The sequence below is a fragment of the Podarcis raffonei genome, chromosome Z, assembly GCF_027172205.1.
Source record: "Podarcis raffonei isolate rPodRaf1 chromosome Z, rPodRaf1.pri, whole genome shotgun sequence".
In the NCBI taxonomy this organism is placed as follows: Eukaryota; Metazoa; Chordata; class Lepidosauria; order Squamata; family Lacertidae; genus Podarcis; species Podarcis raffonei.
Window position 1 is genome coordinate 40,217,620 of NC_070621.1, and position 26,351 is coordinate 40,243,970.

At 41.6% G+C, this 26,351-nt stretch overlaps 1 long non-coding RNA gene across 1 annotated transcript in view; it reads right to left on the minus strand.

Annotated features, from left to right (window-relative positions):
* Positions 1-6,167: 6,167 nt before the first annotated feature.
* LOC128406874 (uncharacterized) overlaps positions 6,168-26,351 on the minus strand; it is a 107,064-nt gene continuing 86,880 nt past the window's right edge. The window contains exon 2 of the long non-coding RNA XR_008328646.1: positions 6,168-6,532. This is a non-coding gene — a long non-coding RNA (uncharacterized LOC128406874). The remainder of the gene's footprint in view (positions 6,533-26,351) is intronic.

Sequence of the window (26,351 nt, forward strand, 5' to 3'; positions counted from 1 at the left end):
CCTGAAAGAGCACTCCAGTATCATTAAATAACCACATAAGAAAAAGCTCTTTGCCGTTTGACTATTTAAAAACAATCCTTGCTTGTACTTGGAACATTCTTCACTCTACCACAACACACACACACACACACAGAGAGAGAGAGAGAGAGAGAGAGAGAGAGAGAGAGAGAGAGAGAGAGAGACTTGTGTCATTCCTCAGATCAATCACTTCTTCCTGGACAACATCCAGTCATTTTACCTTGTAAGAAGTAAATCAATCATCTGATTTGCTAATGTACACTGGACCAATGGAGCACAGGAAAGATAGTCCAGGAAGGCGCAGTGTACAACTGCCTATTGCTAAAAATGAAGGAGGCAGCCTTCAAAGAATGGTTTTTAAAGTTGCTGAACGCTTGAGGGATCAGGGGCCAGCATCTACAAATACCTGACAAGGCCGATGCCTCCATCAGGGAGGCCATATCTGTCACTGTCTATGTACCTGCCATCTCTGAGTGATGGGAAAAGGAGGAGCAGCCTCTGCGTGCATGTATATATATGGGCCAGAGCCGGCCCTACCATTGAGTACAGTGAGGTGTCAGCCTTTCATGGCTGATGCTGGAAGGCAAGAAGTGATAACAAGATGTTGGTGGGACACAGCTGTCCTCCAGATGTTGTTAAACTGCAACTCCTGCCTGCCCCACCAACCAACATGGCCAATGACCAGGCCCAGGAGTCACATGCAGCCTCCCAACCATCTCTATCTGGTCCTTGCAACTACCTACATGCCACACACCTCACCAGTCCTCCTTGATTGTTTTTGCCTGGCTGGAATGTGTCCTTGAACTCTGACTATGCTTCCTGCTTCTCTGGATGAGGGATAGAGGGAGGGGTGTAGAAACTAGCCCACTGTGCAAAGGCAGTGTTGGCATTCACAGCTTCACTCACTATTGCCTCTGGCCCTGCCCATCACTCGCATGAAGCTCTTAGAATACCCCTCAGAAGGGAATATGAATAGTGGTGGAAAGAGTTTCCCATTCCTTGGGTACATTTATCAATTGCCATGCAAGCAATGCTTTTTAATAACGTAACAGACTGCACTTGTAGTCGAGGTTTCTGCACAATGGAGCTCCCAACTTCATCAGTGAAAACAGATGTAGGATATAATAATTTTACACTCAGACCATATATATTCCATCTTTGGCTACTGGAAGCTGCTGCTAATGTACAACATGGCTGCTTGCCATAGAGGGCAAAGACATATGAATTATTGCAACCGCTTTGCAAAATCCCCTCATCTTTCTGCACGTCAAAGCTGGATTAATCATTATGATGAGTAAGATGTGGATCAGGGTGCCAGAGCTCATGCCTTGTCTTTTGCAAGAGAGTTGTCCTTTGCTCACTCTGCCTGTGTGATTGCACACCCTTCATTCTTTTTTTAAAAAAAGCACTTGTCCAGATTTCCCCCCAATAGCTTTGCACTTGTCCAGCTTTGCCTATGTGCAGGCACCTAACAATGGATAGGAGCAATGGAAGCTATCTTCCACAGAATCAGGCCACCAGTCCAGCTAGCTCCGTATTGCCCACACTGATTGGGAGTTGTTCTCCAAGGTTTCAGACAATTGAGATTCACAGCACCACCTAGAGAAGCCAGGAATTGAGCCTGGAACCTTCTGCATGCATAGCAGATGTTCTACTACCAAGCAGCAGTCCCTCTCTAAAGGGATTTAGGAAAGCAGAAAGCTGCCTTACATTGAGTCAGACCACAGTTTCATCATGTCCAGTGCTGACAACTTCCAGACTTCTATCCAAACTTTTCATCAGGCTTTCTTTTGTGGAACTGCCTCTGAACAGGTGTGTGTGTTTGGTCCTGGTGCTTCCTCCAGGAAAACCTGTATTTTACCATTGAAACCTGATTGCCTTTTGTTCCAATTTAGTGAAAAACATGCTGGTTTTCCCAGGGAAAGTGCCAGGAGGGGGAAAACCCCAACAGCATTTGGATGTGGCACAAAATAATGCTGGATTTAACTCTATGGAGGCCCTTAAGCAGACTTGAGTCAGTGGGAACTCATGACACATTAACTCACAGAAAGCTTAATACCTAGAGGTTTCTCATGCACACACTCTAGTGGGATAACATTGAATTAAGAAAGGTTGAATGTAATTTTCTTCCAAGATCAAATCAATATTATTTTGCTCCATTGTTGCAGGGCCCGTAAGAGACATAGGACCCATAGGCTGGTGCCTACTCTGCCTATTTGGTAATCCTGCACTGGCACAAAAGGAAATATGGATGAGCCCGCTGACTAGCAACAGCTCTTCTTGGTTTCAGGAAGGAGTTTTTCTGAGCCCTACCTGAAGATGTGAAGGATTGAACTTCGGACCTTATATGGACAAAGCTCTACCACTGAGCTGGTGGTCATTTCACATAATCATTGGGCACTTTGAAATTCCTTAGAGTACCAGTTCCCTGTTCTCTTCTCTGGTTGACATCGTGTTGGATTGCTGGACTGATGTACCTGTGGCCAAATCCAGCTAGACATTACCAATGATCATTCACAAAAGGCTGCCTCACGCAACTCTAGCAACTCACTAGGTGAAGAATGTCTTGACAATAAGTAATTAAAGAAGAAGCCCTGCAAAATTAACTTTCAGGAAGTGAACCATCTATGCCCTTTCCGTGCCAACATTTACATACAGTTTTAATTGAAGACAATAAATGGACATTTTGACAAGACTCATTACAGCTAGGCAGACCTTGTTATATTCTGCCTTTCTGCCTTCTTATTCCTGGCAAAGAGGCCAAGAATTGTCTCTTTTTTTCACTTCTTGCACATAAAAGCATTTTTTTCTTGGTAAAACTTTAATTAGACTTTATTCATGTCAAAAGCAAGAGCTGGCTTTTAAACCTAAACTGAGTACCCATGGCAAAAATAAAGAGAGGGGGAGGTTTCTTTTCTGTTATGATTCCCCCCACTCAGTTTAAAGAAACTTCTTGACTAGAATCAGTAGAGGGGCATATTTGATCTTGATAGATTTATTAATTATTAAGGCACCACTATTGGCAGGGGGTAGAATTCAGGCTTCATTTCTCCCCCACCCCAAAAGTATATATTTCATTATACCACTGGCCTACAAGCTGCTTTTAAGATTACTTGATTAATCATGGGTTCTTCTCAATGCATAATTAAGTAAAAGTGCAACAAATTTACACTGATTTAACTCTTTCCCCCCTCTGAGGCAACATCACATTCATATTTAATAAAAACCATAGAGCAAACATGAAAATGCAAACTCCCCACGCTGTCCACACTTATGAAGGTAGTAAATCAAAGATTCAGCGTCAAGCCATTTGAGAGAGAAACAGCAATTAAAAAGATAGTTCCTTTTGGAACACACTCTTTTTTTTTCTTGCAAGGGAAAGAAACTTTTTATTTAAAGAATCAAACAATTCCAAGGGGATGCCATACGGAAGCCATTCATAAATCCAAATGTCATTGTTCTAGCAACAATTTATTTAATGAACTTCCATTTGGAAAGCTTACAAAACTAGTTCTGCATATTCAAACAGAGGCTCCAGTATGTTTGCATATGCATAGTTGTAGACGTCTGTTCCCATGCATGCATTAAGTTCAGCAGGGACCTTGTAAGTATCATAAGCATAATGAATCAAACCATTGGTCCACCTAGCCCATTATAGTCCATACCATCCTTCTCCAGCCAGGGTGACCTCCAGATTATTTGGACTCCAACTCCTATCTGCCCTAACCAACATGGCCAATGGTCAGGGATGATGAGAATTGTTGTCTACACCAGGGGTAAGCAGAAGCTAGATCAGGATCTACTGGTAGATCTCTCGCTAAATCTACATTAGATCGGCAATGGTTCTCAGTATTTTGATAGCAGCAACAAAATCACATTCCCCTCCTAAATTAGGTGGATGAAGTGAAGAATGCTAACCTGTTGTGGATAGTGTGAGCTCAGTACAGTCCTCGTACTGAAAACAAATTGTTAGCTTCTGTGCTCAGAGGCACCCTGTTCTTTGATTTTTACTATATGTGTTTTCTCCTTGACTGTAGTTGGTGTTCTAGTAAACAAACAAACAAAGTAGATCTAACAGGGCTGAAGTTTGCTGACTCCTAGTTTACAATATCTGGTCAGTATCGACCAGCTATTCCCAACATGATCTAGATGACATCATGTTGTGGATAGCTGGTCTACACTGATTGACCATGATTCCCCTTCCTGGAGTCTTTAGTAGACTACCTGGAGATGCCAGGGATTGAACATGGGGTCTTATGAATGCAGAGTACCTGCTCTGCTCCTCTTCCCTGTCAACGACTCATCTTCATCAACATTGATTGCATACATGGATCTCCTTGGCTGAATTACTGTGACCAGCTCTGAGTTCAAACTTAAACATAATCCCCCTTTTATAGTCTATCTGTAGCCATCCACCTTGCCCTTACTAAAAAATAGGGGAAAGCACCAAGGGCCTTCTTAGATGGAGTACATTCATGCCGTACATTTAAAGCATGTTACTTCCCCTGAAGAATCCTGGGAACTGTAGTTTCTTAAGGGTGCTGGGAATTGCAGCTAGATTCTGGGAGGGGGAGCCATGTGCTTTACATGTTGGTGATCCTCAGGGTCCCATCCAACTCTACATTTCTATGATTCCATTAGGATAGCAAAAATAATGAATATAAATATGGCTCATATGTTTCATACACTTCCTGATTGGGTTTACTGAACTCAACATTACACCTCACAATTTTACAAGTCCACTGAAGCAACTTAATGTCATTTGCATCCCTGGATAACTCTGAAGCCATTCGTCTAAATTTTGTCAAGGTCATGACCAGACAGAGGAAAAGGTTGGCAAATTAAATCAACTTAAAAGAAAGAAGTGTCTTTCAAAGCATTATTATTCCCATATTGTGAGCAAGGTTCTTGATTCTGGGAAGGCTTGTTTTAAACTAACATGAGGGTTTATGGCTTAGGGAAGATTGGAACATGTCATTGCACAGCTCATCCTGTTTGCCGTGATGCTACCTGAAGCTCAAATTGCTTTGAACTGCTTTCTATTTATTAGAAGATTTATGCCTCATACTTTCTGTCCTGGCATCAGGTGGCTGGCAGCAATTGAATGAAAACAAAATAATAAAGCAAAGCAATCCATTCCAGAAACTCAGTGTATGGTGTAAAGGTTTTCAGTCTCAGTTGGAGAATAGTCAAGAGATAGGAAGCCTATGGCCCTCCAAATACTGTAAACTACAATTTCTATCATCCCTACCCATGGACCACATTGGCTTGAGCTGAAGGGAGCTACATTCCAACAACAACTGAAGGTTGCCCACTCCTCAAATAGCCCTTGAAACTCCTAACCCAGGTGTGAGAAATCTTTGTCCTTGAAGATGTTGCTGAACTACAACTCCCATTATTCCTGATGCAAGGGCTGGTGGGAGCTGTAGTTCAACAACATCTGGAGGGCCAAAGATGTGACCTACTCTGGGACCTTAGGGTTATCAGCAGCAGCAGTTGCAGTTGGCTTTTTGTGTCCTCTTGCTACCTTATGTGCTCCAAGATACTTTTGTGTCTCACTGGAAGGGGAAAATCAATTCTTTTTTCGAAGAACCCTGATTCAATCCCTGGCATCTCCAGGTAGGGCAAGAAAGACTCTGATCTGAAACTCTGGAGAGCTACTGCCAGTCAGTGTAGACTGCACAGATATAGATGGACCAGAAATCTGCCTTGGTCTAAGACAATGTCTTGTGTTCAAAGAAACAGTGACAACGTCTTCATTCTGTATGTTTTGCTCCTCCCCTAACCTTGAATTTCTCAGCATAGTCCATAACATAGCTCTCTTTATTCAACTTCCATTCCTCAGTCACAGTTTATTTTTCATGTGAGGTTCCATTCTTTTAAAAGGCCCTTAACAGCAAATGACCGGGAAAGAGGACTGGCTGAAGGTTAATGTCTTTAATCTACATATCTCCTCTCTGAAAATGTAATCAATGTAAGATCATGGAACGGAACTGATGCTGTTCCCAGTAAATCTACTTTATTAGGAAGTTGCATGTCAGACGAGTAATTAAAGTCTTCTTTGAGCTTTATTGGAGTAGGGGAGAGGAACTTGTAAAAAACTATCAAGTTCTGCAAATGCTCACTCCATGGATTCCTCTGCTCCTAGGTAAAGGTAAAGGTACCCCTGCCCGTACGGGCCAGTCTTGCCAGACTCTAGGGTTGTGCGCCCATCTCACTTAAGAGGCCGGGGGCCAGCGCTGTCCGGAGACACTTCCGGGTCACGTGGCCAGCGTGACAAAGCTGCATCTGGCGAGCCAGAGCCGCACACGGAAACGCCGTTTACCTTCCCGCTGGTAAGCGGTCCCTATTTATCTACTTGCACCCGGGGGTGCTTTCGAACTGCTAGGTTGGCAGGCGCTGGGACTGAGCAACGGGAGCGCACCCCGCCGCGGGGATTCGAACCGCCGACCTTTCGATCGGCAAGCCCTAGGCACTGAGGCTTTTACCCACAGCACCACCCGCGTCCCCTCCTCTGCTCCTAACTTGCCTGAATTGTGTTAATCTCCCCTGGCTGAATTGTATGGAGAAGCACGACGGCATGGTTTCCTCCATAGGCCTAGCAAGGACCAACTAGGGCATGAGCTGCTCTGACAGCAAAGTTCAGAGACAACTTATTCTCAGTGATTATTTCCTATGGGCCACCCTGAAACTTGGCAACTCTCTTTGGGTTATTATTATATCACAAAACCGGGCTGCATATGTATATACATTACTCAGAGACAGTCTAGACATGGCATTTATCTTTTTTTTAAAAAAAAAATATTTATTTCCTGATAAATGATACAGAAAATAAAAGTAAAATAAACAAACAAATACTGATACAAAAAAAAACAAAAAGCAAACAAACATATACAGCCTACACTACAAACATAAACCCTATACACCCCCGTGACTTCCCTCCACCACGACTCAACTTCCTTTAGTTCAAATTTGAATATTGTCATTGCATTCTTTGGATAATACATCTTATATCCATTTCTAATTTATATTCCCTCTTTACATACTTAATCCATGCATATCAACATATTCTTTTTAGAGCAGTGTTTTTCCATATACTGCTTGAAACATTAGACATGGCATTTATCATGCTCATCACACATTTCCCATCCCCACTGAACTCGCTGCATAACTTTCCTTGCCTTTGCCAGCAATCTCTACAGGAAACTCACTATGCCAGCAATGGAGAACCTGTGGCCCTCCAGATATTATTGAACTCCAGCTCCTATCAACCCCAGCCAGCATGGTCAGTGGTCAGTGATAATGGAAGTCTAGCAATTTCTAGATAGCCATGTTCCCCATGGTCCATAGCAATGGTGAATAACAGTGAACTCTTATCAGCAATGCAGCCAGGGAAGGAAGGAAGGAAGTGTTTGAAATACAGGTGGCCTAAAGAAAAATGCACCTCAAGTATTCTGTGATACTCCATCAAATCCCTGGGGAGAGCATTTCACAAACAGGGAGACACTGCAGAAAACCCGTTCTCATGCTGCTATCCTCTGAACCTCTCACAAAGGAGGCACACGACACAAAGAAGGGCCTCAGAGGATGATATGGGGGGAGCTTTTATCAGACTTTCCCTCTACATTTCCCCCACCACCGAAAAATTAGAACACCATGGGAAATATAGATGCAATATCTAGGCCAGTTCTCAACTGACATGTCATCAGGTGACAACTTGCATGTCTGAATGAGTATATGGAGATAAGAACATAAGAAGAGCCCTAATAGATCTGGCCGGTGACTCTCCTAATCCAGCATCTTGTTCTCACAGTTGCCAAACAGATGTCTGTTGAAAGCCCACAGACAGGATCTGAGCACAACAGCATTCTCACCTCCTGTGGTTTCTAGCAACTGGTACTCAGAATCATACCACCTCCAACTGTGGAGGTACAATGTATCCATCAGGATTCATTCCTCATTATCTTTTATAGCACTTAAAGAGAAAGCTTTTTTTTATTCACAAATGCAGCTTCAAGAGATGAGAAATCAAGCAGTGTCCTTATTTGCAGGAACCTGCTCTTAGTTGATATCGTAAAAGCTTTTGCTTAAATGTTAAGGACGAACAAAATATATTTTGGCCAGACATTACTGTGCCTTAAAGGACATTTTCTTTTCTCCTCTCTAACCCTTATGAAGTCAGTTGCCTCATAAAAGGAAGGATAAATACCTTTCTGAATTTACAGTCAACTGTGTTGACAAAATGTCAACAGGGAGATGCCAATTAGCACAGTTTCCAATGACAGTTGTTGCATCTTGCAAAGAAACATGTACTCAGGGAAGCATGATGGTCGTGGATTGAATGTATTCTATTTTTTTAAAGAACAGGCTAGCTATTATTCAACAAAGGGTGCCAGTATGTGAAGGATTTTAATTTACGGTGACCTCTCTGAAAGTGTGAGATTACTGAAATTGAGATAGCTAATTGGAGACAGCTCTTTAAAACTGTTAGGCAAGATTCTAGGTTGTCAGACAAGAAGGCCAAGTTAATAACATAGTGACAGAAGAATTTAAAATTGAGAAAGGGACACGACAAGGCTGCCCAATTTCCCCACTGCTCTTTATTTCGGTCCTGGAGGTTTTGCTAAATATGATAAGAAGGGACCAGCTGATTCATGGTATACCAAGAGGGCTTTAGAATTAATCCAGGAGTTTGGTCATGTGGCAGGCTTTAAGTTAAACAAGTCAAAAACTAAAGTTTTGAAGAAAAACTTTACACCGATGGAGAGAGAGAGGTTTCAGAAAGAGACAGATCTGACATTAGTAAAGAAGGTAAAATACTTGGGGGTGAATATGACTGCTAAGAATGCAAATTTGTTTAAAGATAATTATGAGAAATGTTGGTCAGAAGTGAAGAAAGATTTAGAGATTTGGTCGAATTTGAAGCTTTCCTTGCTGGGTCGGATTGCTGTCATTAAGATGAATGTACTGCCGAGAATGTTGTTTTTGTTTCAATCACTACAAATCATTGACAAGATGGACTGTTTCAAGAGGTGGCAAAGAGATATCTCTAGATTTGTCTGGCAGGGCAAAAAGCCCAGAATAAAATTTAAGATACTTACTGATGCTAAAGATAGAGGGGGGTTTGCCCTGCCGGACTTTAAACTTTATTATGAATCAGCAGCTTTTTGCTGGTTGAAGGAATGGCTACTTCTTCAGAAGACTGACATCCTAGATCTTAAAGGTTATGATAATGTATTTGGGTGGCATGCATATTTGTGGTATGGCAAGGTTAAAGCGCATAAAGCATTCAAAAACCAAATTGTCAGGAAAGCACTATTTAATGTCTGGACAAGATATAAAGATTTTTTGGAGAACAAAACCCCAAGGTGGTTATCATCTAGCGAAAGCTATGAAAAAACTTAATATGGAGGAAAAATGGCCAAAGTATTGTGAAATTTTGGAACAGGAAGGTGACAAGCTGAAATTGCAGAGTTATGAGAAGCTCAAAGGGAAGGTGCGAGACTGGTTACATTATTTTCAAATAAGAGAGGTTTATAATAAAGATAAAAAAATTGGTTTTCAGGTGGAAAAATCAAAGTTGGAAACAGAATTGTTAGAACCCAATGCTAAGATATTATCAAGAATGTATAATTTGCTGTTGAAATGGAGTACTGAGGAAGAAATGGTAAAATCTGCTATGATTAAATGGGCACAAGATATAGGACATAATATCATGTTTGCTGACTGGGAGCAGTTGTGGACCACTGGGATTAAATTTACGGCATGTAATGCCCTAAGAGAGAATATTATGAAAATGATGTATAGGTGGTACATGACCCCAGTCAAGCTTGCAAAAATATACCACTTGCCCGATAATAAATGTTGGAAATGTAAAGAAATTGAAGGTACATTCTTTCACCTTTGGTGGACGTGCCCGAGGATTAAGGCTTTCTGGGAGACGATTTATAATGAAATAAAAAAGGTACTTAAATACACTTTTGTGAAGAAACCAGAGGCCTTTCACCTGGGCATAGCTGGCCAATTGGTGCCAAAGAAGGATAGAACTTTCTTTATGTATGCCACAGCAGCAGCAAGAATACTCATCGCAAAGCATTGGAAGACACAAGAATTACCCACCTTGGAAGAATGGCAGATGCAAGTAATTGACTATATGGAAATGGCTGAGATGACTGGCAGAATCCGAGATCAGGGAGAAGAGTTGGTGGAAGAAGATTGGAGGAAATTTAAAATTTATTTACAGAAGTACTGTAAAATGTATGAATGCGGATGACATTGAAATAAAATGAAGGGGTTCTAGTAACAAGAGATAAAAAATTGAAGTTATAAATTTGGGAGGTGAAATATATAAGGACAAAGTAGTAGGATATGAATTTGCTGAACTAACTGTTAAAAAGGGATATAAAAAAGGGAGGCGTGAGGAAGTCAGGAAAATAAGTTAATCAAAGATGAATAATTAGAAAAGAGTGACTTGTGTTTTTCCTATTCTATTTTTTGTGTGTTGATTGTTTGTTTTCCCCCTTGTTAGGTTAAATGTTTGTATTTTATGTATTGTGAAAGCTTGTATTGTTGTGTTTTATATTTTCCCTGTGTTTTTACTGTTCTATGTTTGGTTGTATCTCTTTATTGTTAAACTTAATAAAATATTATTATAAAAAAAAGAAGAAGGCCAGCTACACCAGGACACCAGACATAATAAGAGAATTTATTATAGGAATTGGATTCCCTTAAACAGAAATGCAATGTAAAGATTACAACAGGAGACCAAAGTTATGAACATTTCTATTGGTCAAGCACAGATAATGAGACCACCATTAGATCATTACAGATTACATGCCATCTGATTCTGTTGATAAGATTGAAACTGAGCCAACTTCCCTAATATTCATATCCTATCCTATATTCATGTGCTAGCTGAGACTCTAACATCCATCCTGGTCATCTTAAAAATAGTTTCCTCGATGTCCTGTTCACACTCTGAGATAATGTTTCACACCAGCTCTGAGTGTAAGCAAATTTATTGCTGAAACTCACAAGTTTCATGTTGCATAGTAGCTGTCACTTCTTCATCTATTATCCAAATAATACTTTGATGACTTCACAGTATCTTTCCACAATTGGCAAGTGATACCCTCACCTGGGTCCTAGCCAAGCTGTTTTGCTTCCTTATACCGACCCATCTCAGCCTTTGCTAGTAGTTGGTCTCAGAACATCTGGCACCATCTTCCCTCTTCATTCAGCTAAACTAATTCAGCAATTCAGCATGTCTGCATCTTCTAAGCAGTTTATTATATAACCCAGCCTGTTCCCTTTGCAAGCGGCTATAAGCACTTTAAATAAGACAGCTTGCAGAGCCTGATATTCAAACACCTCACCTGAATAATTTCAATCAATAACCTTAGAGTGAGTGGGGCTTGCAGTCTCACAATGCGTCTTTGAAACTGGGCAGAGAAAGCACTTTTGAATTTGACTCGGTTTTGCTTGATCAGCTGTTCACAAGCATCAACATTCATTCAGTTCATCCTAACTTTTTTTCTCAAGGACTTTCAACTTTACACAACTAAACAAGCAAATTCAATGGAAACATCCAAGCCAGTTTTCTTCACTTGGAGACCACTGTTTATTCATTTGTTATTTAAATTTATATCCCACCCAGCAAGTATATAAGTAGCCTTCATTGACCCGGCATTCTCCAGATATTTTGGGCTAGGGCTTCCATTTGTTTGTTTATTTCACAAGATTTAGATACCACTTGATTGCAATGAAACTACAAAGCTGCTTACAAAGAGAATACAAAATTAAGATTATCAGTAAGAAAAAAACGGACAAAACAACTATTTCATGCATTTAAAAATAATTAAAGTCAATGATAACCTAAATATCAGATTAAAACACATGTCAACGCTCTACATGTCTGGATAGGCTTGCCTAAACAAAAATGTTTATAGCAGGCACCAAAAAAGACTAATCAGGTGCCTGACTGATGTCAATATGGAGGGAGTTCCAAACTGTGGGTGCTGCCACACTAAAAGATGGATTTCTTACAAATGTGAAATGAGTATTACAAGTATTATATGGCACCTGTAGCAATGCCAGTTCCACAGAGCAAAGAGGTCAAGTTGGCCTATGAGGTAAGGTAATCTCCCATCAGCAGCTCCATGGCTGCACAAAACACCTAGAAGGCATGAGGTTGGTAATGGCTGCTATGTACTCATAGTGAACTCAGGTTCCAAGTATAGCTTCTTATATGCCTTCCAGTACAAGAAGATGCCAGCAGGTTCAAGGAAAGTCCAGGACACCACACTGACTACCCGTGATTTATCGAGGGGGAATTAAATGAGCATCTCTGGAAAAGGGTGCTCCTAAACCTCAGAACATCAATCAAAAAAATCCCTCTTTTAAAATTGCATTTGCATCTAAGCTTTTTCTCCAAGGACCTCAAAGTGGCATTCATGGTTCTGCGCCACCTCTTTTAATTCCCAAAGCAGCCCTTTGGGATCAGTTAGCCTGAGAGGCAGTGACTGGCCCAATACCACCCCCGGAGTTTCATCACCAAGTAGGGATTCAAACCATGGTCTCCCAGATACTACTATGGCATTCTAACTACAACACCACACTCTTCTTTCTTTTCTCTTGCCCCTGTCCAACATGCCTCACCTATTTATGGGACATAAAGAAAAGCCTCTCCCAAAGAACTTAAAATTCAGGCAGGTAAACTTGAGTCATATGAGCTTGTAGCAGCTGGCCAATCATGTGTGGTCTTAATATCAAAGGCTCCACCTACAACTTTATTTATTTATTTAGGTAAATTATCTACTTGTAAGAGGCAGTGAATGTATTTGCAACAGGCAAATATAACACAATTCTTATTTCTGATAGCTGCATCAGTCAGGTCCCTCACCCTCCAGTCACTTGCTAGAAAAGTATTAACTAGTGGCCTAAAATGATTGGGATGTGGGGTCTGATGCACCTCAGTAAGGAAGAAGGAAGGTCCACACATGAGGAGCCAGCAATGAAAATGCCTTTTCCTGGGACCCCACAGTACAAGCCTCATCTAAAGCATCCATGACAGATGGCCATGCAAGCTTTGCTTAAAAACCTCCAAGGGAAGGAGGCGCACCTGTACCTTTAGATCAGGAGTGGGGTACCTGTGGTCCTCCAGGTGTTGCTAGACTACAAATCTTATCATTCTTGACCATTGACCATGCTGGCTGGGGCCAATAGGAGCTGAGGTTCTCCAGCCCTGCTTTAGACCATATGATAAGACAAGCATCATAGAGAGCGCCCTACTGGCTGTGTATCAAGTGGCATCAATGCTGTAATTCCCAGGTCCCATTTTACCAGGAATCACAAGAAAGGGGCACCCTATTTCCCATGGCTATTGAGACTTGTTATAATGGGATATGCCTGGCTCCACATCCCAGGCTGCATAACGTTTTGCTGAGACTCTTCTGTGCTGACACATGATGTGGGTCAGCAATGGTGGGAGGACCACCAGCCCTATAGGAAACATCTGTGGGACATGCGCATGAAAAGGAATCTGAGCAACAAATATGAAAATTAATACTGTCAGAAAATTTTTAAAAAGAGAGATAACTAATTCAAGGGAATTTAGTGCAAAGTGTTGCATGTGCTATTTCTCTCCACGACTTTTCATTCTATCTGGAAGTCTGAATGTGCTTTTATAGATTGGATTTAAGGGCAGAGGAACCATATGGAGCTTATCATTCTTGCAGGAACCCTGAAGTCATTTCTCCTCCTCCAAGGGGTGTGTTGATTAGCCTGAATTTAATTTATTTTCCCTGAGGAAGAGTACTGAAAGCTCATCTGTATGGACGGTATTCTTGCAATTTTTTTCCTTTTTTATCATGGGACCCATTTTGTCTCCGTTTTACTTTCACCACATCACTCGCTTTCTTTTTTAATTTTGGCAGCGCATCCAAAATTGAGCCTTGCTACAATTACTGCTTATGGGCAAATGCATCAAATGCGGGGGGGGGGGAGCGCTGAGGCAGAGAATCAAGCAAGAACAAAAAGAGATTGTCAGTGCTGATGGAGCCAAAGCAGAGCCGAAACATGGGCTCCTGTATATCATTCCTGATACTACTACTGTGGTTTTGGATTCCTCCTCATACCAGAAGGGTAGGACTAAAACAGCATGTGCATATTCATGCAAGTTGATCGATCGCTTCATGATTCAGGGGGAATAAAGAGTGTGCAAGTTTACAATAACATGGAATCAGGAGACTAACAGCATATCATAAGCTAAAAGCAGACGGGAACTTGCAACATTAGCAAAGCAAGACACACATAGCATGTCTGGGCAAGAGTTCTAAACAGAAAGGTGATTGACACAAGTTTTTTTTTTTTGCTTCATTTTGTTTTGTTTTTGTGAAGGACTGCGTGACAAGTGTCTAAGTGAGGATTTGGAGACAGGACGTGGTGTACTGTGTCAGGAGACTAAAATTGCTGACTGGGCTTAAACAGGAAAGCAATAATTGGGCTTGCCAATCAGAAAGAGACAGCCCAAAGAGGATGGAGATAGTGAAAGAGGATAAAAGACTATGGATTGATCAGCACACGTGGTAGAGAGATGTGTAATATATGGAACAGAGGAATTAAGCGCAAGAAAGAAGCAAAATAGCCTTTGTATGTGTTCTTTATTCTTTTATTACTTACTTACTCCCTTATTCTCTTACTGTTAACATAAATTTAGCATTGCTTGGTTCAGAACATGGTCTCCAGTAGGCACCATACTGGAGAGTGTTTAGGTAATACTATTTAAAAAGCCCATAAAATAAAAGCAAACAATTAGACAGCAACAAAGCAATTATTCAACTGAAACATCTGCTTTGGGGGCCAGCAGCAAACAACAAAAAGCAATCGGAAAGCCCATTTATAAACTAATGAAAACCCAATAAAACATCGAACATGACACTGGGGGAGCTGATAAGGCAGCGCCACCAAAATATCCCTGTGGCTAGTTCACCTCAAAAGGTGGGAGGGATAGGAACTGGGCCTCTGATTGAGCAGGTTTATTTGAGAATCAGTGGCCCTTCAAATACCCTAATCCAAAACCATTTAGGTCCTCCAAGTGTAAAAACCAGTTCTTTGAACGGTGCCTGAGCCATACACAGAGACAGGTGGGGAGACAGGAGCCATGGGGCCAGTCATTGCTAAGGACTGAAGAGGAGAAACCAGGATACAGGGTTGAGTGAAGTAAACCAAAAGTCAAGACTGAAGAACAAGTTGAAGCTGAAGGAGGCAGGGCTGAGGAACAAGCCAAAAGTCAGGACCACAACCTGGAGAAAAAGTAATGGAGCATGGGGGGAAACCAGGACTGAATAATAACCAAGACTTACACCAAAGCTCAGGAAGACCATGTTGCTCAGCCAGGACTGAGTTGGAGCAGGAAACCCTTTGGACTCCTTTCTGCCCAAGAGTATACACACACAGCCTGAAGAGGCTTCATTGAGAAGTTGCCACCTGTAGTTCAGCCATTCACCACATGGGGCAGCTGCACACAGATGCAGCAGTTCCTGGCAACTAGCAAGATACTATTTATTTCTAGATCTAGCTGTATTCTGGACCAGGATAAATATCAAAACTGTCTTCAAAGGCTTTTCTGCATGAAGACCAGGAAATTACTGAACCCACTGCCTGCTTTTGTTAATCAGTGCCATGCTTTGGTTCCAGAAAGGCATCACTCCAGCCACATGAAGAGCGTGGATTAACAGCTGAACACTGTGGATTAACAGCTGAACATATGAACCAGGCTTATAGTCAGGCAACTTTTCTCAGTGTTGCCTTCACTGACTAGTAATGACTCATCTAGGTCTCAGAGAGAGGTCCTTCCAATCACTAGCTACCTGGTCCACTTAACTGAATATATCAGCAAATTGAACCTGGAACATTCTGCATGTAAAGCATGGGCTCTACTATTGATCTAAGAATCCACTAACAGTAGCCTGCATCTGCATACAGATCTCTCTTCCTGGATCAGTGCATATTGGTTAAAATGCTTATGCACAAAATGCCAGGGTGTGTGTGTTAGAATCTGCTTCGTTTGCATTTTAATGTGAAGTTCTTTGGATTCTGCTTCCTAAATCAATGCATGAACCAAAACACAGCTCTCCTTTCAGGTTTGTACTTTTGCAATACAGTTCTCCAACTACACAGGTTGTATAAAAATCCATACCAGTGAAAAATGCAGACAAAAGGGCATATATAGTTTAATAATGAACACAAATGAATTCTCAGGTGCTGCTTGTGGGCTTCCTATAGGCATCAGGTTGGGCACTATGAGAACAGGATGCTGGACTAAACGGCTCATTCGGCTGATCTAGCAGGCTATTCTTATGTTCTTATCCCTAGAAATTAATAATGTGATTGAATGTTCATACTGACCATAAATAAATCACAAGAGTATGTGGAAACAGGACATGTCAAACTTAAGTTTGGAAAAATAGGGAGAGTAAGATAGAAACTGACAGATTCCGCTGTCCCTAGCATGGTGACTTTACCACAAACCTACAAGTCATCTTAACAAAACTTTGTGATGTCATGCCTAGCCAATAGTTTCCTTGAACCAAAGCAGAAGTGAATTTATATTGTGTCTATGGAACAGATGGATGCTGCATTTAGATTGGCTTTGCATGCAATATATATCTATTTCATATTTTCCACAGCTGTAGCAATTTGTACTCAGCGAAGTGTTGAATGCCTATAGGACTTGTGCTTACTAAATATAGACAGATCAAGATAAACGTTGGCCCTCTAATAATTTCCGATTTCTCCAAGGCGCCAGCCCTGTAGCAGCAGATTAGCAATTTCAAGGTGTATACATAGAAAGATTGTTTTCATGTTTATCAATCTGCATATTTAAGCAGCCCCGTTCCTCTGTACGGTCTGAAATGAGATGCTCAATTTGGCTCTGATGTTTCACTGGGAGTCAACATTTATGATTCACTGCCTTCAAATAAAAATGTGTGGCTTGGGTTTAGGGATTCGGCAGGTTTTATAGCACTGCAATGCAAACTGCACACTCTTTGAGACTGAGGAATGAATCCAGTGTCCAATAACTAACACAAGAAGAGCCCTTCTGAATCAGACCAAGGGTTTATCTAAATCAACATCCTGTTTCCCACAGCAGCCAGCGCCACAAAATTGGCTGGCTAGATGGAGTAGAGCCACTACACTAATAATCTATCAGGTGCTTACTGGAAGGGAGAGAGGGCATGCCAAGGCAGCAGGGAGGTTGATGTAGTGAAAGTGTACTGCCAGGAGTGACCGATTGGCTCTGCAAGCATGTTTGCACTGCACCAACCTCCTTGCTGCATAGCCTTCCTCTTTCCTTCCAGCAAGCAGCAGTGACCAGTCTGCCAGGAAATTCGTGCAGCAGCTCTGCCCCGTCCAGTGAGCTGCTTCTGGCCAAGCAGAAACCCACAAGTACAATTTGAAGGCAAGAGTCCTTTCCTACTCACAATCCACAGTGACTAATATTCAAGGCATGCTGCCTCTAATTCTGGAGGTGGTATATAGACAGCCTGACCTATAGCTGTTTTGGTGCAGTCCTATTATCCAGCTGTGCCATCTCGGATTTCCCTACAGGATTGCTCATTTGAAAACTCCACAATGCATTATACTTTGACACTAAGTCATTCATCTTGGTCTGTTTTATATCTTACCTCTAGCACAGCATTAACTTACTAGGTGGCCTTAGGCAAGTCAGTACCTTCCTACCTCAGTCTTTCTATCTGCAAATTGGGGGCAATAATACTTACCCTGTTGTGGTGAAGATTACAGCTAGAAAATGCATGTGAAGCACTTTGTATGTTTAAAAATGTTAGCCAAATGTTAACAAAGGAGACAAAGGAGCTTGTGGTGGACTTCAGGAGACAGAAGAGCAATATCCAGCCACTTTTGATTGATGGGGTCTGTGTGGAGAGGGTAACAACGTTCAGATTTTTGGGCATTGAATTACAAGAGGATCTGTCCTGGAGTGTCAACACAAGGGGGCTTGTGAAGAAGGCGCAGCAGAGACTGTACTTTTTGAGAATTCTAAGGAAAAACCATCTTCCGCAGAAACTGCTGCTTGCCTTCTATCACTGTGCCATTGAGAGCGTGCTCACTTATGGCTTATGTGTGTGGTACGGAAGCTGTACTACCCAGGACAGGATGGGGTTGTGCAGAGTTGTTAAGGCAGCAGAGAGCATTGTTGGCTGCCCACTCTCCACCTTAGAGCAGATTTATGCCACAAGGTGCCATAGGAAGGCACTGGACATAGTAAAAGATCCATCGCATCCTGGTCACTGTCTCTTCGAGCTCCTGCCGTCGGGACGGAGATACAGGACGATGAAGACAAGAACGAGCCGTCTTAAGAACAGCTTCTTCTCCAGAGCGATCTCAGCCCTGAATGGGAAGCCTGGACTTTGAAAGTCATCTAATCCTCCTTGCTGTACTATACTGTATTGTTTTAATTAGTGTTTTTATGCAGCAGTCGAGTAATTTCGTTGTCCCTGAGAGGGGGCAATGACAATAAAGATATTATTATTATTATTATTATTAACCATTATTATTATTATTCATTCATTCACTACCATCAATGTATAGGGCCCTTTACAAGGTTATATGAAGGCAGACAAATTAGTTCCCTGCCCCAAATATTTTCCCATCTAAATTTCAGCAACATAGGAAAGGCAACAGCTGTTTATCAAGGGCAATCAAAAGAGTGGCTGACACTCCCTCCTGTTCTTTGTAGCATGTCAAAGACAAATGGTATTGAAAAGAATTCCTGAAGAATCAGTTTTAAACCCTGTTAAGTCCCTGGTGCCTTAATATTTCCCTTGTGCATTTAAAAAAAAATTCTCCAATGCAAGAAATTCTCATGATTTAAAAAAAAAAAAAAATTATTTGCCTGCTAGCAGATTACATGTTATCTTTTACTTAAATAACCTCCATACACAAAGTATGACTAGTTTATAATGCCTACCACATGAGATGCAATGCATCTTATTTCTTCCTTTTGGTATTTGCATTTAGAATACCTTAGCATTTCACTGGAGAGAGAAAATGGCAGTTGATATTAAAAAGAGAGAGAGAGAAATACCTGTTTCGGTCATAATTTTGGGGTCTAGAAATTAGCAAGAAACATGACCCTCAAAGCTCTCAATAAGACTAGAGGTTCACAGAACACAAATCCCAGCTTATAAAAGAGGGTTTAATTATGTGCATGCTTCCTTGACAGTCAGCCCCATTGAACTAAATGATACTTACTCCCAAGTAAACACATGCAGGGTCAGTCTGCAAGCAATTTCATAAAAGCCAGCTAAACTCTTCCTTTGACTTTGAAAGCGATGTTATTGCTCCATGAGGCTGAGTCCAATCGCTGCATTAAACTGATAACACATGTCTATATATCTTAAGGGAAAGTAATAAACCCTGCTGTGAAATGCTATTTCCGTAGTCTCTTTGAGGGAAGATAACTTTTTACACAAACTCATTTTTCATTTCCACAGCATTGTCTTCTCTGTGCAACAGGATATAAGATGACTTCGCAAGCAACTTTGGAAACGAGTCACAGTGACTGACAGTGCTGCGCCCTTTTTCTACAAAGCCCGCCCACCTTGATGAATGACTTTAAGAATGAAAATTTATTTCAAAGGAATATCATGGAGACAGAATACAGGAGATCAACACAGCTAATCTGCCGAATGGTTCTTTAAAGGCAGCAGTAGAACTAATTTCCGCTGCCAAACTAAGCAATTTAGCAGAGAAAACAGCATTCCGCTTAATAAAACACACGGCCACTTGCTTCTCCTGTAGCTAACAAGTCAATTAGGGGCTTTTCCAGCACTGTATTTTAAGGGTTGACACTCCAGCACCCATGGGTGTCACTGCGCCCGCCATTACCACCTGGGTCATGGTAAAGATCCCCTCACAATCCACAGCCACAGGAGACTGTTTGTTCTTCTTGGTTAGTTTGTGTCCATGCTGCCTTGGCACATCCTAAATTGAAGTTGCCCCCTTAAACACGCCTCCATTTCACTGGATGTCAGGATGCCGATGCATCTCATGCTGAACAGAGGAGAGATAAAAGGAGTTTTCTCTGCAACCAAGTGCAGTAGTGGCTGGTGTAGGTTCCTCATCTTCCCCTAATGATGGATACTTGCACTAATTGGGGGCATTGTCTCTTTTTCTGCTCTTTCACGTGCAGCGCCCATTTCTGTGTTGTTCCAATGGCAGCCATTTTGGAACTGGTGCTAATGGCACTTCCTCAAAATTCAAAATGTGCCCGCTGGCCCAGAAGGATTGACAATCCCTGCTACAGAGCTTCCGGGTTGGTGCCAACGGATCATGGCTGCGCCCCTCCGTGAGTTCGGGTCCTGACCACTACGGCGAAAGTGGGGACCGTTTTAAAACACAGGCGGGAGAAGCCTGTGACGTGGTGACTCGGCTGGCACCTTCAGCGCCCCCTCCCTCCGTAAGGAAACCCCCCTTTTTGGGAGGTTTTTCGGAGCGGAGAGGAGAGAGCGGCGCGGTGCTGCGAGGTGATCGCTTCCTCACGGAGCGAAGCCGCATAGCCGTGACCGGAAAGCGCCAACTTTTTTTCTGTAACCAATTGGATTAGCAACAATTACCCATGAGTAGAACAACTTGAAAGACAATTAAGAACCTGTTAAAGACTATCTAACTCTGGGAAATTACATCCATTCAAATTCTAATTTGGAGCTACAGCGGGAAGGTCTAAACAGGAAGTCCGCCTCCTGCTTTGTAAATAGACTAAAGCAAAGAGACTACAGGCTAAAATCTCTGAAACTTTGATTTAAAGATCTAAATATCCACTGTTTTGAAGAAACTACCCCCCTTTTTTTTTCTTTCGAAGAAGAAGGGGGAGACTTTGAACTTGATAAAGCTCTGAGATCGGGAACCTTACAGCTCAAACCTGGGAATGAGCTGTCTGATGTTAAGGAATTTTTTTTTTCTCAAGAACTTTTGACAGGTGGACTTTTGAAAATTAATGGAAAATATACATAATTCCCTCTACCCTTCTGATTTAAAGATGGCGTACGCAACAATGTTATGTCTTCATATTTAGAAGCTGAGAAGTTTCTTAGAATGTTACTGTTGGAAACTGCATGCCTCTAGTGGGGGAATTTGGAACTGTGGCATGTACAATTGAGAGTTGCAGATAAACAAGTCTGGAATTTACAGTTTGACCTTCAAATACTCAAAATGCAGATCTCGGAAGCAATGTTGAATGCATTGTTAAGAACAAATTTTTGTTGGAGGAACTCCACAGGAAAGTGGAATTCCAGGAATCGATTTTGTTATCACAACCGGTGTCAAAAGGAAAACTGGAAGAAGAAAAACTGGAAGAAGAGGAAGAACTGGTGCTGGACGATGAGTCGGGCCAAGAAGAAGAGGGAAAATTTAACTTAACTGAGGACTATAAATTAAATTTGTTTGTGGACCACAAGTTGAGACCATATACGACGGACTGTGGTACAGACCAGACTGTAATGGTTGGCCCTCAGTTTGAACTGAAAGGATGGAAGGATGCCATTATGCAGGGGTCTTTGGATTGTTGGAAGATGGATATGTGTTTGGAAATGTATGAAGGGGTTGGGGCTACCAGATTTAGATGCACTGGGAAATATTTTTGGAAAGATCTCTTAAAATACAAATCTGAAAATTGGGTTGAAGGGTTCAGATGCAGCAGCTCTGACATTAGGTTCCCGGACTAATGAGCTTGAGGCCATCAACGGAAAGGACTGGCAATTTTTTTTCTTTTTTGGTGTCCAGGGGAGGAGTTGTGGGGAGAGGTTTGGGAAATTTAAAGTTTTTATTGAAATGTGTTACAAAGTTATAAAGTGTTATAAAATTTAAAAATTATTTTAAAGTAAAACAGGTTGTAAGAGAAATTGTATAATGGTGGATAGGTATCCATAGGTTTAAGCAGAAGTTTGTGGAAAAAGTTATGTACTTATAAGTTAAGAATTTAAAGTCAGTAAGGTTAAGGAAAGTATGTTATATATATGTAAAAATTTGGAAAGATGGAAAGGATTTGCTAAAATATCAAATTGAAGCAGAATACAAAAAAGGGAGGTGAGAGGAAGTCAAAGAACTACGCTAAAGAAAGATACATTATTGAAGTGTATTTGATTTTTATGTAATGTTTTGTCTTTTTTCCTTTGTGTTTGTTGTTTTTGTGTGATTGTTTTACCTTTGTTATATTGTTGAAAATCTAATAAATATCATTTTTAAAAAAAGACAATCCCTGCTACATTTGGTGATCTCAGAGACACTGCAGCATGGCAAACTCCTTCCCAGGCTGCTCAGGGTTATGAGTCTGAGATCATATGGAAGAATACCATGCTGTGGTTCCTTCCCACATCCATGTTGCTCCTCTTGGGAATAGGAAGAGCAATGTGTTCTATGCTGGATTGCCACTTCTGTAACTGGACAGGATCAGAAGTTATTAAGTAAGGAGCTAATGGCAAATGGCAGCTGATTTGTCTTTTTCCTACTCCATTATTTGTGAATGAAGTCTGCAGGGTGTGAGAAAGAAACAGATACAAGTGACTGGTAAGTAGCCCTGACCAGTAATTCAAAAAGGTGCTTTTTCCTCTATAGTGGCATTTCAGAACTGTCACAAGTAACAGAGCCAAGAGTTAGGGTTATCCACACTTTTGCTAGTCCCACCACTTTCCCCCTAGAAAACCACCTCATTACTGCTGAACCAAAGCAAATGTCAATCAGGTTTTCAGTGGACTGACATTTGCTCATTTCAGTGGTCAAGAGCAGGTTTTCCAGGAGAAATCAGCTGGGCAAATGGAAAACCGCCCTGACCCATGTCTAAAAATCATAGGACAAGCAGAAAACCTCTCAGACCCATGCTTTCTAGGTGCAGGACAAGCAAAGTCCTTCATTTTCACAACCACAGTATAGAAGATATATTCAAAAAAGAAAGAAAGAAAATATGATATCCAGCTACACCTGATTTATACAGGCATCCCCTTTATCTCTTAAACCGTCACCTGTTTCAGTTGCTGCATTGTTTTTATTGCATGTTTCAGTTATAGCTGCTTATATGTTAATATTTTGATGGAATTGTTTTATTGTGTTTTTTAATTATGCATGCTTATATTTTTATGTTTGTGTGACTGGTTTTTGTGCTTGTAATAATAATAATAATAATAATAATAATAATAATAATAATAATTTATTATTTATACCCCGCCCATCTGGCTGGGCCTCCCCAGCCACTCTGGGCGGCTTCCATAGAAACCAAAAATACAGTAAAATATCACACGTTAAAAACTTCCCTGAACAGGGCTGCCTTAAGATGTCTTCTGAATGCCAGGTAGTTGTTTATCGCTTTGACATCTGCTGGAAGGGCGTTCCACAGGGCGGGCACCACTACCGAGAAGGCCCTCTGCCTGGTTCCCTGTAGCTTTGCTTCTCGCAATGAGGGAACCGCCAGAAGGCCCTCGGCGCTGGACCTCAGCGTCCGGGCAGAATGATGGGGGTGGAGACGCTCCTTCAGGTATACTGGACCAAGGCCGTTTAGGGCTTTAAAGGTCAGCACCAACACTTGTAAAGCACTTAGAAGCATATTTCCCTTTCGACTGCTTTACCAAGTTCTGTCACTCTCCCCATCAGCACTATGCATTTAAAGCAGTATCAGGCCACCATAGCTTCTCCCAAAGTGTTGTTAAGAGACACCTATTCACCTCTTAGAGCTGGTCTGCATAGTGGTTTAAAAGTCAATCCCTCTTTCTAGGGAACTCTGGGAAATGTAGCTCTGTGAGAGGCACAGGGATCTCCTAAAACCTCTCATCACCCTTAACAAACTACCATTTTAAGGATTCTTTGGGGGAAGCCATTAAATTGGTGTGATATTACTTTAAATTTATAGTGTAGATGACACCTGAGTTAACCTTGACTGCAATCCTATCCATTCGTACCTGGGAGTAAGTTCTGTTGAACCCAGGCATGCCTAGGATTGCACTGTTAGTCCTGCATTCATCCCATCACTCTTTGCCTCCCAAGTGCATTACCTGTGGAAAGGGTAGTGGACACATTTTGCTGTCTCATCACAGAGGTGAAGACTTGCTTCTCCAGCCAAATCAGTTTCATGCCAAATGAGTTTTGTTCATTTGTTACATCCCAGCTCCATTGTCAAACAGCTTGATGGAATGCATTTCCTGCTCCTTCTGGGATGCAGTCTGCCAGACTCCCTAAAATGGCTATTAAATCACAAGAGCTACATCACTCTGATGATGTGGTGCCTGTGGAAGCAAGATGATAAATAACTCTACCTGAGCAATCACTAGAGGACAGAAGACCAGAAAAAGAAGGGAGGAATTAGGTACGCAAGTGTTGTCCTGATCAATGGGCTGAATCTGCTTCCATTTCCAGACAGATCTGTTGCTTTATTAGCAGTTCAGTAACAAAAGAAGAAGAAGCAAAGTACAGGATGTCCAGTTCTGGTGTAGTGAATCCCACAAGCAGGAGACTGCAGGTCTGGTGAGTGGCACAAGCAGGAACAAGAATCCCACATACCAGCAAGCGCAGTTTGAAGCAGATCTTTCAGGACCTTGGATAGAGTCAAGGAAGCCATCTCACCTGATTCCTTTCATGCTCCCTGCGCCTGTCTGACTTTCTCGGTCCCCATTCCCTTGAGAAATGAAGCATATTTGATTGCATACATGATACACCTTTCAACCACTTCCAAATCACACTTTCCCTCAAATAATTCTTGGTGCTGTAGTTTCCCCTTCAGAGAGTTACAATTCCCACCAGCCCCTTAATAAACTAGTGCCCAGATGTAACTGTGCTTTGAATGTGCTTTACAGTGTGTACATAGTCACTTGTCTTGAAGACTAACCCTTCTCTCTGAGTGTGAGGCCCTTGAGGGTTGCAGTTTCCAGGCTTGGGAGTCTCAAGAGCTCCCAAGTTGAGGGTTTTTGGGGGGAGGGGTTGTGGTTAAATGGTAGGGCTTGGTCCCAGTGCCTCTTCACTCAGCACCCCTGTCCAACAGCCTCTCTGTCCATGTCTGGGTCACTATTGTATGTTGAAGTCATGACCCAGAGGAGCATCCATGATCCATATAGCTCAGTATTTGCTACACTGATTGGCAGTGACTCTCAAAGATTTCAGAAAGGGAAATGTCTCAGCCCTACCTGGAGATGCCAGTGATTGCACCTGGGACCATCTTCATGCAAAGCAGGTGCTCTACCACTGGGCTATGGGCCTTCTCTGCCAAAAATGCACATCCAGATGTTCATCAGCACTGCACAGGTGGATCTCCTTTGCTGAATTATAGTAGCTGGTTCTGTGTGCACATTAGTTTTCATGCTATAACTTAGCATTTGTCCAGTAGTGATGTTGGAGGCAGGATGTCAGTTGGTGGGAATCACAAGTGAAGAGAGTGTTGTTACCTTCCATTCCTGCTTTTGGGAACATAAGCATTTGGTTGGCTACTGTGAGACCAGAATGCTGGACTACATGAGCCGTACATGCAGCAGGTCTCTTCTTAGGAGCTGCACATATGAATAAGCCATCTTGGATGAAACTCCAGAGATGGATCTTATTCAGCTTAGAGTATCACCTTGAAGTCAACATTTTTCAATAGCAGCAGTTCACAGGGTCATCCATTAGAGGACCAACTGATGATAATGACAGTTGTCAATGCTTTCTGAGGTACAATGCACCTATTTAGATTTGACCAGTATGTGAACACTGGAGAAATAAAATGATTGGCTGGAAATGCAATGTCATTAATATCTCCATGGTATAGATTAATTAATGTAATATTGATATTATTATTATATAGATTTCAATTCAGCTCTGTTGGTTTGATGTTATTATTTCTAAAAGCTGATTAAGAATAATGTTTGGGGGGGATTTCTAAGGGTGCAACCTTTAAAGCAGACATCCTCAATCACTTTGGAAGAATAAGGTCTGATGCTACTTACACTGTTAAGTCAAAACAAAGGACCAAAAAGAAACAGATATCAAGTTAGATGCAAGCTATCAGGGCCTAAAGTGGGCCTTTTCTCTCCCTTTTCCCTTTAACAACTTGCTGCTTCTGAAAGAAGCTACTTCTAATGTATTAAAGATGATTTCCCAGTGAGTCTCACTGCTGTGAAATTCTATTTACTCTGCATTTATTTTTCTATTACCAACAACATTGGGAGCAGGCTTCTGAAATGGCTCCTTGGAATCAGTGAATCAATTTTATAGGAGAAGCCTTTTTGGTTTGGAACACAGCATATCGGTGCAGGCATGAATCTCCAGCCACAGCATAATGAAATGCTGACAATATT